The sequence below is a fragment of the Phoca vitulina genome, unplaced genomic scaffold (genome assembly GCF_004348235.1).
Source record: "Phoca vitulina isolate PV1807 unplaced genomic scaffold, GSC_HSeal_1.0 scaffold9, whole genome shotgun sequence".
NCBI classification, from domain to species: domain Eukaryota; kingdom Metazoa; phylum Chordata; class Mammalia; order Carnivora; family Phocidae; genus Phoca; species Phoca vitulina.
The window spans coordinates 32,714,224-32,728,226 of record NW_022589712.1 but is presented as its reverse complement, the minus strand read 5'-3'; the positions used below and the strand labels follow the sequence as shown (position 1 = coordinate 32,728,226).

The 14,003-nt window shown below is 40.9% G+C and overlaps 1 protein-coding gene across 16 annotated transcripts in view; it reads right to left on the bottom strand.

The window, feature by feature from the left end:
- Nucleotides 1–4,246: 4,246 nt before the first annotated feature.
- The window catches only part of EPB41L2 (erythrocyte membrane protein band 4.1 like 2), a 210,278-nt gene continuing 200,521 nt past the window's right edge, over nucleotides 4,247–14,003 (bottom strand). For 6 of the 16 annotated variants that reach the window (XM_032407861.1, XM_032407872.1, XM_032407866.1 and 3 more), the window contains one exon: nucleotides 4,247–6,224. The gene's annotated coding sequence lies outside the window, so the exon portion shown is untranslated. The remainder of the gene's footprint in view (nucleotides 6,225–14,003) is intronic. The other 10 variants (XM_032407870.1, XM_032407871.1, XM_032407878.1 and 7 more) reach the window with 4 other exon arrangements.

Genomic DNA, 14,003 nt, shown 5'->3' with positions numbered 1-14,003 from the left:
CCAACACAGATAACCAAAAAGAAACACTTAATCCAAAGTGGTCATTAAAATAGATTGAGTACTCTTGTGCTCGCCACAGTTTTCTAGTTAAGACCAACAAAAGATGCTCCCCATGTCCTAAGTGGGAGTCTGGTTATATTCCAATCTTTGCATGTGAATCTAACAAGCTATTAGAGTGATTAACTTTATAAAATGTACTGAGTTTGGTCACCTGCAAGAAATGCACCGACTTTTGTAGTGACATACAATCTTACGAAAGATGGTGTGAATGACCAAAAGCAAGGACGGACCACTGGTGCTGGGTATTTTCTTAGCTACCCCTCTCCCCACTTCAAATTCTTCACATATGTCCAGAGGCATTAGTCTCCATTTGCCCTTCTTGCATAATGTAAAACCCAGTGTTTGAAGACACTCATTCTGTGTTTTATTGCATTTGATTACAATGGAACTGTCTGCTGGGGCTTTCAGACTGAGGTAATTTAAAATAACAGCGTTCGTGCCATATGGAAGGAATAATAATATTCTATCAGTTCTGGGAGGGATCTCTTTTTAGCCCCCGATGGAAATCAGCTTATGTAAAAATGCTTTCTTTAACAGAAGGCGTGAAAGGATGCATCGTATTCCCAGCTGCCAGCCAAATCTGTGGTTTGGCCACCAGGGTTGGCTCCACCTTCTTCTGGAAAGACGGGAGCCTGGCTTTTGGTCCTGGTGAAGGCAAGCCCACCGTCTCTTCCTGCCCAGGGAAAAAGCATCCCAGCTACTGTGATAACGGATGAGCTCCCAACACGTGTTTTCAGCGATAGGCATAACCAAGGAGTTTAAAGCAAGACCCATTTCTTTTGTTGCTGTTGAGAATAATTTCCAATGAAGTCCTGAGCAGATCCGTGGTTTTTATGTGTAAAGAGAAACAGAAACATGTTTTCCCATGGAAAGACCAAGTCCCAAGGGTTTTGCTACAATCTGCTTGAAGGCACGGCTACTCAAATTGTCAAGTCCTTCCCAGAGCGCTGCCAGTCAGCTACACTTGCTCTTCAGACGCTCAGAGCCCAGTTTAAGATCTTCTTCTGGCTTGGCTTGCTTTGGCTCGTCTGCAGGGCTCCTAGACCAGGTGGCAGCCTCCTTACATTATCCTCTACTCTGCTCCACCCTGTGCTCCAAAGCCTCTCACCAGGGGCCCCAAATGCACACACAACCCCACAGGGTCTCACAAGGGCTCCTAATCTTATTTCTAATGTTCTAGTACCTGAAAGAATTCCCACCTGTTTCCCCAGCCCGAGACCTTCGACAAAATAATGCTCTTGTTATGTTGCCAGGTATTCAGTGAAAATTCACCAAAGAATTTTTTTTCTTTTTTCTTTTTTACAGAGCTAAATAAAGCTGTTAATACTAACTTCCTACCTCTCTTGTTAACAGTGCTGGGAAACTGCAATCCCATGACCTATACAAGTTGATCAAACAGAAAATGGGGCAAGGAAGGACACATGTTATGTTCCCCGAAACGTTATTCACAACCCTTAAAAAGCAAACTTACTTATAATTAATTCGACCAGGTAATAGCCTCTAGTATTTTCTAGAATTTAGTAGCAATTAGAAAATCAAGAACAGATAAAGACTCCCATACACCAAAAACAACTTTTCCTTGAAATCTTAAGCTCCTTGGCAACGTTGTGTCTCAGAAATCAGAATTCATAGCTATTAAAACACATTCTGGAAATTAATTTTCTGACTTGTTTAGAAACAGAATTTTTAGAACAAATACTCTTGAGATTCTTGCTCTCTGACTTTATAATTAGTGTGCTAATCAGAAGAGACCTCTGAATTTATCAGAATTTACACAATGGTATTTAACCTGGCAAATGAGTGACAAACAACAGAACAGAAAACATGCATTCAAAACATTTTATTTAAAATTACCACCAAACATATTGGAAATTTAAAAATGCCTTCCACTGTTGTTTTTTTTTAATTATTCAAACCCATATTCCCAAACCCAGATTATTAAAAGCAGAGGTTCCTAACTTTTATTTAGATAATAAAGAAGCCTTTTGAGAATTTGATGAAAGCCAGGAATTTATTCCTAAGAAACATGCATACACCCACAATTTCGCATATATTTGGGGAAAGTTCAGACCCTTGAAATCCATCCAAGAGTCTGTGGTTAGGAAGCCTGCAGCTAGAGTCTCGGAGTATTTGCGCTGCCTCCACATGGTGGACAATGAGTAGACCGTAAGAGGTCCCTGACATTGTGGGGTTCTCAGGGAAGTGAGTTCCATACCTCCAAAGCCAAAACCTTTTCAACAGGCTTCCCAAGTAACCCTAGAATAGCACAGAATTGCACTAGGGAAAGCCCTCAACACAGCTCAGACTGGCATGATCTTCCATAAATTTGCAGTGGTGGATCCCCTCATGCACAGTGCTGTTATTACTGACGATGCCTGCCATGTTTGGAGGGTTATTACTGTGCTAGGAGCTCCACTAGGCATTGTACACATTTTTCTCAGAATATCCCTGCACTGAGATGTAGACGTACCCTCACTTTAAGTGCCTTCATTAAAGTCACATGGTTCAGTTACTCTGAGTGGGGGACTCAAAGGTCCAGCTGCAGGGTTCTGAGGCCTTTGTATTCGAAGCAACAGATCATTTTATACAACTTGAGGCTGCTATAAATCTAAGGTAGCACCATAACTATACACAGAGTCGGTGTTTGACCCTGTGGCCAAGGGTCAGGAGCGCAGCACCTAGGATTTGCCAGCTGGCCATGTTTTCTTCTGGAGCCGGTGCTGCACCACAGCCTGATCCCGGCAAATACATGAATGGGTGCGTGCAAGAATCCATCCAAGTCCGGCTGGCTTCTGTCAAACTAAGCAAGGTATATTCCCTCCTGTTACTGTCTCAGCAGTAACATTCAAGTGCCCCAGTCTCTCGTGCGAGCATGGAAGACAGGCAGAAACTGACCAGAGCGCCATGCAAAGAAAAACGATGTATTCTTCTCTAACAATACATGGAGGAAGGGCTTTAAAAAAAAAAAATTATGGGGCTTAAGGGTATTTTTTTTTAGCCTTTTATTTATTTTTTAAAGATTTTATTTATTTGACAGAGAGAGAGACAGTGAGAGAGGGAACACAAGCAGGGGGAGTGGGAGAGGGAGAAGCAGGCTTCCTGTGGAGCAGGGAGCCCGATGCGAGGCTCGATCCCAGGACCCTGGGGTCATGATTATTTAGGAATATTTTAACAGGATGATATAATAAACCCTTATTTACCATCACCTGGCATTAGCAATTACCCACTAACGGCCAATCTTATTTCATCTGAACCACAACTCACTCCTCCCTACCTATAATTGAATCTCAATTATGTTTTCAGATATCAAATAATTATGTGCATAAGTCAGGGGAAATAATGAAGTCCATGTTGGGCAGTGGTTATGGCTACAGTCTGCTTCATTGCTGGAGTCCTGGTGATAGTCATTCCACGAACTGTGGGTCTATGCAATGAATAATGCAATGTACAATGTATCATAAAACAGAAGCTACTCATGACAGTGAAATACCAAACATCTACCAACTCTACATATTCTAAAAATAACCTCATTTTTTATCCAGCTGTGGCCTGTGGAAAACGCACTGCTATTTCCTGCATTCCGCACAGGATTGCTTATAAGGCTTATGTATAATGTTACCTGTAAAAACCCCATGCAACTAAAAGGAATTATTGCAAGGAATTATTGCTTATCACCCCAAAATTATATGGCTTTTAAGATAAACAATTACACCCAGACATCTCTCACCTCAGTGAACACTGCTGACCTATTTCTTACTCTATCACTTGGGGTTTTGAAAGCTCAGTTTACAGAACAAGCTAATATCCTAGGAAATATTTTCTAAGAACTACAAAATATTAAGAACAGCAGCCTTGCTGCTCCAGCTACACATGGCATGACTTATCAACACTGTTCCCAGCTGCTCTTTGGGTCCTAGGCCCCACAGATGCTCTAGGTGTCTCCGGGACCCCAAGCCCTGTCCTTGCTATCTCTGCTGAATGAAACTGAGCCCTAATCAAACACAGCATTTCCTGTTCACTGGGAGCTGCTGTGGACACTTCCTATCAGGGCAATTATCACTGGAAGGATGGACGGATCTGGTTCTCAAAGAACTCTCAGTAAATCCAACCTCTGCTTTAAATATGAACACTATCCATACAAGCTTTCTGATGAGAAATAGATTCACAGAACCACATTTGGCCCCCTAATGTCACTAAGGCTTGGCTTGTGGAGATCGGCTTCTCCAAAGAGGAGTGGTTTCTGTAATAATTCTGCAGGAAGTGAGAAAGACCTCTCACAAGGTGAGAGAGAATTCAGTGGGAACAGATCCCAAAGAAGACAGTCATGTAAATTGTTATTTAACGTGCTCACTTGAAAGGACTAGAGAAATTCTACGTAACATTTTAAAACGGAATAGACCCTGTTGGTCATTTGCTGTGTAATGTTTTCAATGTGTAGAAGAAAATGGAGCACTTAATCCGATGCGTCTTGGCAAAAGCTTCATAATGAACCACCCCAATTAGACACGGACGCGGCCCCTTGGCAGAACCCATTCTGCTTGTTAAGGCCCACCGGACAGTAGAGCAAAACATGAAGCAGAGGAGGGTTCAGATGGTGGAACTAAAATATTTTCTGAAAACAAAACAAAAACTACACAAAGAAAACACGTGGAGTTTTCCCTTGGAAGATCTGCAAGGCGGTGGTGGGCTGCGTACACAGGCTGGAGGAACCCGGCATTCCAAGCAATGCATTTCCAAACCTTCAATGCCGCCTTAGCCATTTCGCACTGGTGATGCGGGCGACGGCAGCAAATTATAAAAGATCGGAATAACAGATTCTAAAAAATGCTGCATTTCACCACGTAGTAAGACTTTTACCTGAAAATATCACTCATTTGTTTTTAAACCTTTATAAAAAAGAGAAGCGACAAGTTTAGAGAATAAACACACTTTATTTTATAACAGTATTACAGAAAGCAAAATATCATTTAATACAACTTGAAGCTGCTATAAATCTAATCTGGCATCGTAACTATACATAGGGTCAAAAGCAAAGGAAAACATGTTCAATACCGTTAATAGGTCCCTATCAGGTCTCTGGTGTCAGCTGTAAATGGTATCGCTTCCTTACAACCATCAAAAAAACCCCACCACAGCCCCTGCTCTTCTCCCCAGTGTCCTCAAACCTGTGTGAATCATCCAACTATCTGAAAGAGATATACCTGCTCAATAACAAAAGGTCAGTTTTACAAGTAGACAGGGAGGTTTAATACAAAGCAAGTGTTCTACACAAAGTGTTCAAATAATGGAAAGTCTTGAAATTTGGACATGTTAAGAAAGAAAGCACTAAGGTTTTAAGCTGCCTGAATTTTTAGTAGAAGGGAAGAAACAGTAGTTTCTCTTTTTTCCTCCCTCCTGGTTCTGGAATGCTGCCGAAGAGCATGTGTCTGAGAAGAGTTGGCACTGTGGTGTGACAGGGTCTCGAAACACAGTGCGTGGTCAGTGAGCTTCTTTGTAATTCTCCAGTCTGGAGCGTCTCTGACTTTCAGTGAAAAGTCAGAGGACTGGAAAGTCAAAAAGGGTCCAATATAAAAAACAGCCCTGATGAAATTCTCAAACATTAAAAAATTTTCAGGATGTAAGAAATGCTTTTGATCTGTATTAATATTTTCTCATACGGTATATTTACCGCAATCTGAAAACTCCGTAAATATTTACTGTAAGGATTCAATGAAAAGGATCTGGAAGACAGGAAAGCCACTATCGGAAATTAGTCACAGAGTTTCCTTTCCGCACAACAGCACCTGTTCAAGTGAACACACCTTACCAGCGTGGGGCTGGCTTTGTTCACTATCATTTGATCAAAATGAGTGATAAAAAGCAGGTAGTTGTACACAAAGTAAACAGGAAACAAAGACAAAACTCCCTAATTAAAAAAAAAAAAAAGAATCAAGAATATTTAGAAGTGGTTATAAAACAAAATAATGTATTAAAATGCGAGGGAACAGTATAGACCAGAGCTGTTAAGGTAAGGTTTGGTTGTTGGCATTTTAATTCTTCAGGCTTCTGGTCATTGTTACCAGTCGTAGTATAAATTCGCTGGAGTAGTGGTGTGGCATTAAGACTTGGAATGGTCAAAATTCTTCAGGTTCACAAAGTTGAGTGTTGTTTAAAAAATGGAATTTCTAGGAAGAAAAAAGAGAGAAAAGACTTAAATATTCCAAAGACAGAGGCTTGAAAAACCATGTTAAGTAATGTGCCATCCAATTCCAAATCAAATAACCAACAGTTACGATTTGCCTAGTTCTACAGTAAATAGCATGTTGACCAGAAGACAAGCACGAAAGTCTATTCCACCCCCAGGGGCCTTATGATATGTGGAGGACTGACAAGCACATAGAAACAACTGGCAAATAAGAATACACACACACACAAAAAGAGTTAATTATAGAACAGAGAGAACTCATTAACAATCCAAAACAGAGAAACCAATGTAGGCTTTAACATTAGATTCAAGGAAGGTGGAAAAACAAAGTCCATTCTGACTTCTTTGAAATGAATGGAAAAGGGGCTGCAGGTGAGGAGAAGAGAATGGGGCAAGAGGCCAGGAAGTGAGACAGCGGATGGTGTTAGTGGGCATATGCAGAGTATGGGGGGCAGGCAGCAAGAACGAGTGAGGAGCAGGATAGTGAGGAAATGGACATTACTGGAGAGAATAACAGGGTGAGGAATGGAAGGTCGGGTACTCTTTAATACCAGACTGAGGAGTACAAACTTGATCAAACAGACAATAAAAGGACTGAAGTCAGAAAGAGCATTCAGACAAAAGACCAGCTGTCAGTTTACTGCTATGATCCAGAGGCAGAGTGCAAGGGGAAGAAGACAGGTCAGAGAGCCCAGGGGGCGAGTCCACATAGCGCATGACAAGCCCAGGAGAGGGGGAGGCTGGTTTTGAGGAAGGCTTGATATTGCCTGTTTTATGTTCTGAAAACATCACTGCAGTTTGAGTCTGATGAAGAGGCTAAGGGTGGGGAGGAGAGAGACAGGAAGGCCAGGTAGGACGGCTAGGTGATGAGGACTCAGACTTGAGCGAAACCAGGTGGAAGGGTGGACGGAGAGGCACACTGTAGGAGAGCAATCAGAGGGCGGGGACGAGCAAGAAAGTACCAGGGAGCTCGACCAGATTTGGAGTCTGGGACCTCAGGACAGGCGTAAAGCCCAGGTGAGGTCTTAGGACCAGGGACGTGGATTTGCAGGCTGGCGCAGAGGGCAAGTGAAACTCACAGGTGAACTAGTCTTTGTAGGTATAAGGAAAAATGAGAGATGTGAGCCCCGGGGAAGCCCACAATCAGAGGGAGGGAGGGAGAGAGGGAGGAGAGAGGACTAAAATGGGAGTGGACAGGGAGGCAGAGAAAAAAATAAGGATGGTGCATTATTCCCAACAGAGAAAAGGGTTTTGAGAAGGTAATTTTTCACTTTTTAGTTGAAGTTTTGGCAAATGGTAGGTGATTACAGAAGACAGTGGAAAGTGGTAATTAAGGTCCTTTCTAAGAGACACTGGCCCCAAAGTCAATCAGAATACACATTCTTTTGGTTAGATAAAATTAAGTCTTGTTTTCATAGAAAAACTCTCCACCATTGAGATTTATCACAGGTATTATTTTAGCCTCTTCATTATACAGGACAGATTGATTAATCAAATTCATTGTCTCCCACCTGTTGTCTGCTTTAGGCTATTTCATTACTCATTAAGACTTCTGCTTGATTCTAGAAGTGGGAGGGGGGAATCAATGGAGAAAACACTAAGTCCTCTTTTTTTTAGGCTAGTAATTATGAACAGAAACTTGGGGGATGGTGATCAGGAATGGATCAAACTACCAATCAAATTGGATTTGGGAGTTAGCTGCGACCTCAGTCACGGGATCTATTCTTGCTCTTTGGGAGCTGGTTGCTCTGTTCTCTTTGCTCAGGGAATATGCATCATTTGTTGAACGGAGCTATCACTTATGCCCAGCTTCTGTTATAGAAAAGGAACCTCTCATGTTACCTGTGCCTGGAAACCCAGGGAAAGAATGAGGTTTAGGATCCTATCCTCCATTTCCTCTAGACTCCATGTCATGTTATTTCACTGAATCTGCTTTCACCAAAAATAAAATTTCAATTTAGAAAGGAAAGCTAAAATTAAACTTGTTTCCAAGTCATTAGCAGACAAGTAAACAGGAATTAGGAGTGTGTAGGAAATGAATGAGAGATCTTGATTTCAAAGAGCTTCAACATTTATTGAAATATATGTGGAGAAAAAGACAGTTACCCATGTAAACTCAAATGTCATTTACTTTCATTTATTCTCAATCAAACCATTAGAAAGAAAGAAACCAATCGGTAATAAGTATTACAAATGACAATCTTAACACACTCTTAGAATTCCAAACAGTTTTCAGAGAGAAAGAAAATTACATTTATTGTAATTTTAATGTTAAGTACATTTTTTTCCATCTCATTCAAGTGCATTTTTTCCCCTCATTCAAGTGCATTTTTTCCTCATTCTTTAAGAAGCAGTAAATCAAGTGTAACTCTGAGCTAATTAGATATTCAGTATTTCAGAACATCCCAATTCCTCATGTTCTGGGTGAATAGGGAATAATTTATTGTAGGAAGTTTATAATTGACACATCCACCTCTCTTCTGACTGCTTTCTGTAATAAAACACATACAGAAATATATTCCTGCAAGTAGTAAACATCTAAGCTTTTGAGCTGGGAAGGAGAAAAGATAAGAACGGAACCACCAATTCCATTGGTACACAAGCATCAGACATTTATATTTTTCCTGTTCTGGCATTTATCTGAGGAAAACAAAAACAAAAACAACCCAAAACCTTCATATTTGGCTTTTTTGTTTTTTTTAAACAGATTACATTTTGAGTCTAAATGATTTATCACCCATTCCAATCAAACTGAAGACTGTGCACTGGTTCTTCATGTAAGACCTTCATGCAAGAACTCTTTTTTTTTTAAAGCCTGAATTCTACCTCATATTCGCTATAGTCTGGACATCTTATTTTGTCAATACAAACGGACAGGCATTATTATTTACTACTGGCTTTTTCCTTTGGGCGACATCATAATGTTCACATAATGTTCACCTTGAGTTTGGATAAGATCACAGCTGTGAAGTATATGGATTATACGTTAGATATTAGAATTTTGGTCAAGTAAACAATAACAGAAGCCCAAACCACTGTTTCCATGCTTCAGTTTCCCTCCCCCTAGACTATACAATGTCAGTGAACATTTGTTAACTCCTATAGCTCCATTCCTTAGCCTCTGTCCCCCTCTTTTGGCCAATGTGGGAATAGGTCCGTGTGGTGGTCTCATCCAATCCCAGCTCTAACTCTAGATCTAAATTCCTCAAGGACGTGTGCTGCTGCCTACTTTGCCGTAAGTCCTCACAGAGGGTTCCAGAACACTCAAATTTATCTTAGTGTGCCCAAGGAGCAGTGGGCAATCAGTCACATTCAAGGACAGAGGTTCTATGACTTTGAAAAACACAGCTTCAGAGTTTCCAGAGACAGGGGCTCGTAGTGTGGGGCTCAAACTTGAGCGTGCTCTTCTCCAGAAACTGATTCAGTAAACTGCAAATGTGCACTCATAAAAAAGCATTTGACCCAAACCACTAGAAATACTGCCTGTAAGTGGGAAAGCACTTATCCAGAGGGGTCTCAATAAAAATGCAAAAATGTGTTTTTTATCAAAAAATAATTAAACTAATGCAAGATACCATAACATTTGTCCTTGGATTAAGTAAGATTCAATTACTGTAGGGCAGCAGTATAGCCAGAGATCTTGAAAATACGAATAAAATACTCATGTGAGAGACAATCCAACTATTTCCTAAATAAAAATGAGATCCATGCACTCAAGTGTTCAGTTTTAAATATAATAGTTTATGGTTATGGACGTCAGTTATTCCTAATGCTAAACTTTCTTCCTTGGGCCTCCAATTTGCATATTTGATTTTCATTTTTTAAATAATTTCCACTGTAAGATAGGAGTCCTAGAGCCAAAATGCAAGTAGGATAAATCTCTATTTGGGGGGGCCTGGGTGGCTCAGTCGGTTAAGCGTCTGCCTTCTGGTCAGGTCATGATCCTGGGGTCCTGGGATCGAGTCCTACATCTGGCTTCCATGCTCAGCGGGGAGCCTGCTTCTCCCTCTGCCCCTCCTCCAGCTCATGCAGGCACGCATGCTCTCTCTCAAATAAATAAAATCTTTGAAAATAATTTCGATTTGGTTAACCCAGGAAGGTCCATTCTTAGTGTTTGTAGCACCACTACAGTATAGATCCACCAGTTCTCAGTGAGTTCTGCCGACCCTGAGGGTCACTCAGACTCTTTTCAGGGGGTTGCGAAGTCAAAGCTATTAAAAAAAAAAAAAAAGCGATTTCATCATCACACGAAGACGTTAACTGTCCTTTTCAGGGGGTGGACATTTTCACCGACAGTGCAACAAGGGGGAGCACACCCGTTGGCATCCTGCCACACGTCAAGGCAGTGTCACCAAATCGTACCAGAAGTCGCTGGACTCGTAACCACCACACGCTCTCAGTGAAGTAAGAAACAAAGAAGGCAAGCCGGCCTCACCCAAGGATGTCCTGGATGAAACACAGAGAATTACTGTCTTACATCTCAACCGCTGAGCTCGTGTCTTTTTAACATTCTGTGTAATGAAATGGAAAATGGGCACAGATTACTCCTGCTGCATACAGAAGTACAATGGATGTCTAGAGAAGAAAAAGAATGCTTGAATTGTGAATTGAAGAAGCTGCCTTTTCACAAACACCTTTTTTATTTGAGAATTATTGACGGACAAACTGTTATTCTATCTGGCAGGCATTTTCTTGAAAATGAGGTGAGCCTGTCATTTCAAGGAAAACAACTGACAATATACTTGTGGCCAGTGATAAAATTCAAGCTTTCAGGTGAAAACTGGAATTTTGGAAGACTGTATTCTGGCCACCATGAGCTTGATAGTTTCCCAATATTATTATTATTATTATTTTATGATTTTGAGAGAGAGAATGCTCACGGGTGTGCAAGAGCAAGCCGGGGGAGGGGCAGAGGGAGAGAGGACAGAGAATCCTCAAGCAGATCCACGCTGAGTGCGGAGCCCAATGGACGGCTCGATCCCATGACCCCAAGATCATGACCTGAGCCAAAATCAAGAGTCGGACGCTTAACTGAGCAACCCAGGTGCCCCAATAGCTTCCCAATATTTAAAGACTCTTCCTAGGAGCTCAGTGGCAACCAGTAATCTGTCTCAATCACTTTGCCTTTCCCAGGATTTCATATCATTGTAACCACACAGTACATGTAGCCTTTTCTGACAGATTTCTTTCACTCATTATTTTGAACTATTTTAATAAGTATTTTTAATTTGTTCTGTTTCATTTATAATATGGTAATTTTGATTTATACTATGGTAACTTTTGATATGTATAATTCACAGCAACGAAAGCTCTTTGGGCCCTTCAGTAAATTTTAGAGTGTAAAGTGTTCCTGAGACCAGGAAGCTTGGGAACTGCTTGTGGAGAATCAGCTATCCCTAACCTATCACCCTCCTTTCCTTCTCTCACACAGATTTGTGTGTCTGCTGAACTCAGAGGGAAACATTAAATCTAGTGTTTTCTTCCTTTTTGGCCAAATGAAAGACAGCACCTGTTCAACAAATAGTTCAGGGAAATAACTTTGCTTCGCCTGGTTTGCCTGCACATATTAATGATGTTATGGCGCCCCTCTGGTCTCAAGAGGCTTTCACGTGGGCCCCTAGAGACTCCCATCTCACATTTAGGTCTTAGACTAGGTTCCCCCATCCCCTCTCCCATCTCGGTCTCCTCTGAGCACCAACTATATTGTGCTCGATAACATACACAACTTCACTTCAAAGACAGAAGTTCAGTTCAGAGTTTGCTAGAATCACATCAATTTAGTTAAGTATTTTTGCTTTCAAGAGTCAATTTGAGATGTTTTCCCCAAATTTCCATGTGTTAAAAAAAAAAACAGAACTGTCTACCTTTCACACAACTGTAGTTCTTTTCTTTCCCTTCCAGAGGAGGTGTGAGGAAGAACATCTTCCTTCCCTCCCCCTGTAATGGTAAAAGCTCTCTTCTAGCTTTTAAGCCAATTACACTCCCTTACCTTCAAGGAGAGGGTGAGCCGTCAGTGTCACCATCGGGCCAATTAACTGGGTTTTCTTTAAAGCTAACAGTAATTTTTCTATTAGAATCTTTATACTTGGCACATTTAAGTCCCTTTACTTAAAGAATTACTACCACACAGCAATTGCAGAATATCCTGTCAAACGAAAACATCAATTTTACCTCATTTTTAAATATGATTATTTTGTATTATGGTTTTACTTGTTCACTTAGCTTTATATCATAGCAACTTCAAAGACATTTTGTACAAAATTAATTTTTCTAAAATGCGTTGTGTTTCAACTACATTGGTGGGAGCTTGTTATTTCAAAGATTCCCGTCATGAAGCCTTCTGCAAAGCAGCGTGTAGTGTGCATGCGGGCTGACTATGGGTCAATCCAGCTCCGCCACTCACCCGCTGTGTGACTTGGGTGAGAGACTTGCCCTCTCTAGGCCCCCGTGTCCTCATCTACACCTTGGATGACGGTAAGAACTAACTGAAATTATAAATGGCAAAGTTCTCAAAACTGGGCACAGAGTAGGCATTCAGTGAGTGTTAGATAATATTTTTATAGATTTTCACTTACCATATTTCAAATTTTGCTCAGTTTGCTTCCAAATTAAGTTCAGTTCTACTCTTAAAGATACAGGTGTTGGTTTCCCGATTAAAAATTGCCTGAACCAGTATAATGGTTTCCTTACAGGTACTTCATCTAATCTAGCACGCTTTCAATCAATTCTACCGTCTACCGATGAATTAATCTTCCTGAAGGCCAGTGCTGAAAAGGCCCTTCCCCTACTCAAATACCCTATATAGATGACCTACAGAGCGAAGTCTAAACTAAGGTACTGACATGGAACGTCATACCCTCATCAGTATGCCTTTGACAACTCCTTCCAGCTCCGCTGGGAACTCAACACACAGCTACATGTAGGAGCTGCTCTTCCTGATACCCATCCCGTTGCTTCTCCACATGCTCTTTCCTCTCTGCTCACCTCTGTATGTGCAAATCCTGCCCCCCCCCACCTTTTTGGGGAGGTCTCAGGTCTGCCAATCAGAAACTGTTTCTTCTGTCAACTTCCATAGCCCTTTATCAAGGGTTCTCCTAAAACACTACTTTTTACTCTGTATGTTATTTACATTCATGTTCTTACGGGTTTACCTCTTTCTTACAACCATCAAAGTGCTTCAAGCGTGGTATTTTCACAATAGTATACATTGATGGATCTATGAATGAATGTAATAGGGACTGAGGTGCAAAGGCAAGAACTAAGAACAGGGGCTTGGGAGGGGAAAAAACAAAATTGGACTTCATTTCTAGGAAGAAAGCACTACTGCCTGTCTTTTCCATTACGTTCACCTGCTGATTTAAGTGGAAATTTTGTGGTTTCATTTTTCTGTTCTTTTGTTAAATAACTACATCTATAATATCCTGGGAGGACTCTGCCTTCTTTTTAAAAATGGCTTTCCCAAATCTCTGAAAGCTCTGACAAAGATTTCTATGTGTAGTTTTAATATTTGGCCCTAAAGCTAGCATAAGGTCTTCCGCTTCATTCTGCTAGGTTTAAGTCTTGTGGGAACTTGATATGAAAGCATTTTACAAAATCTTAAAGCTTCTTTTCAGTAACAAATGGACTAGAATAAGGTTACACTCAGTATACTGTATTCTGGCTAATAAGCCTCTATCAATCTTAGGTTCATAAGATAGAAAGATGCAGAAAACATTTCTCTGTAGCATCAAATAAAAGTTATGCTTAAAAAAACAGCATC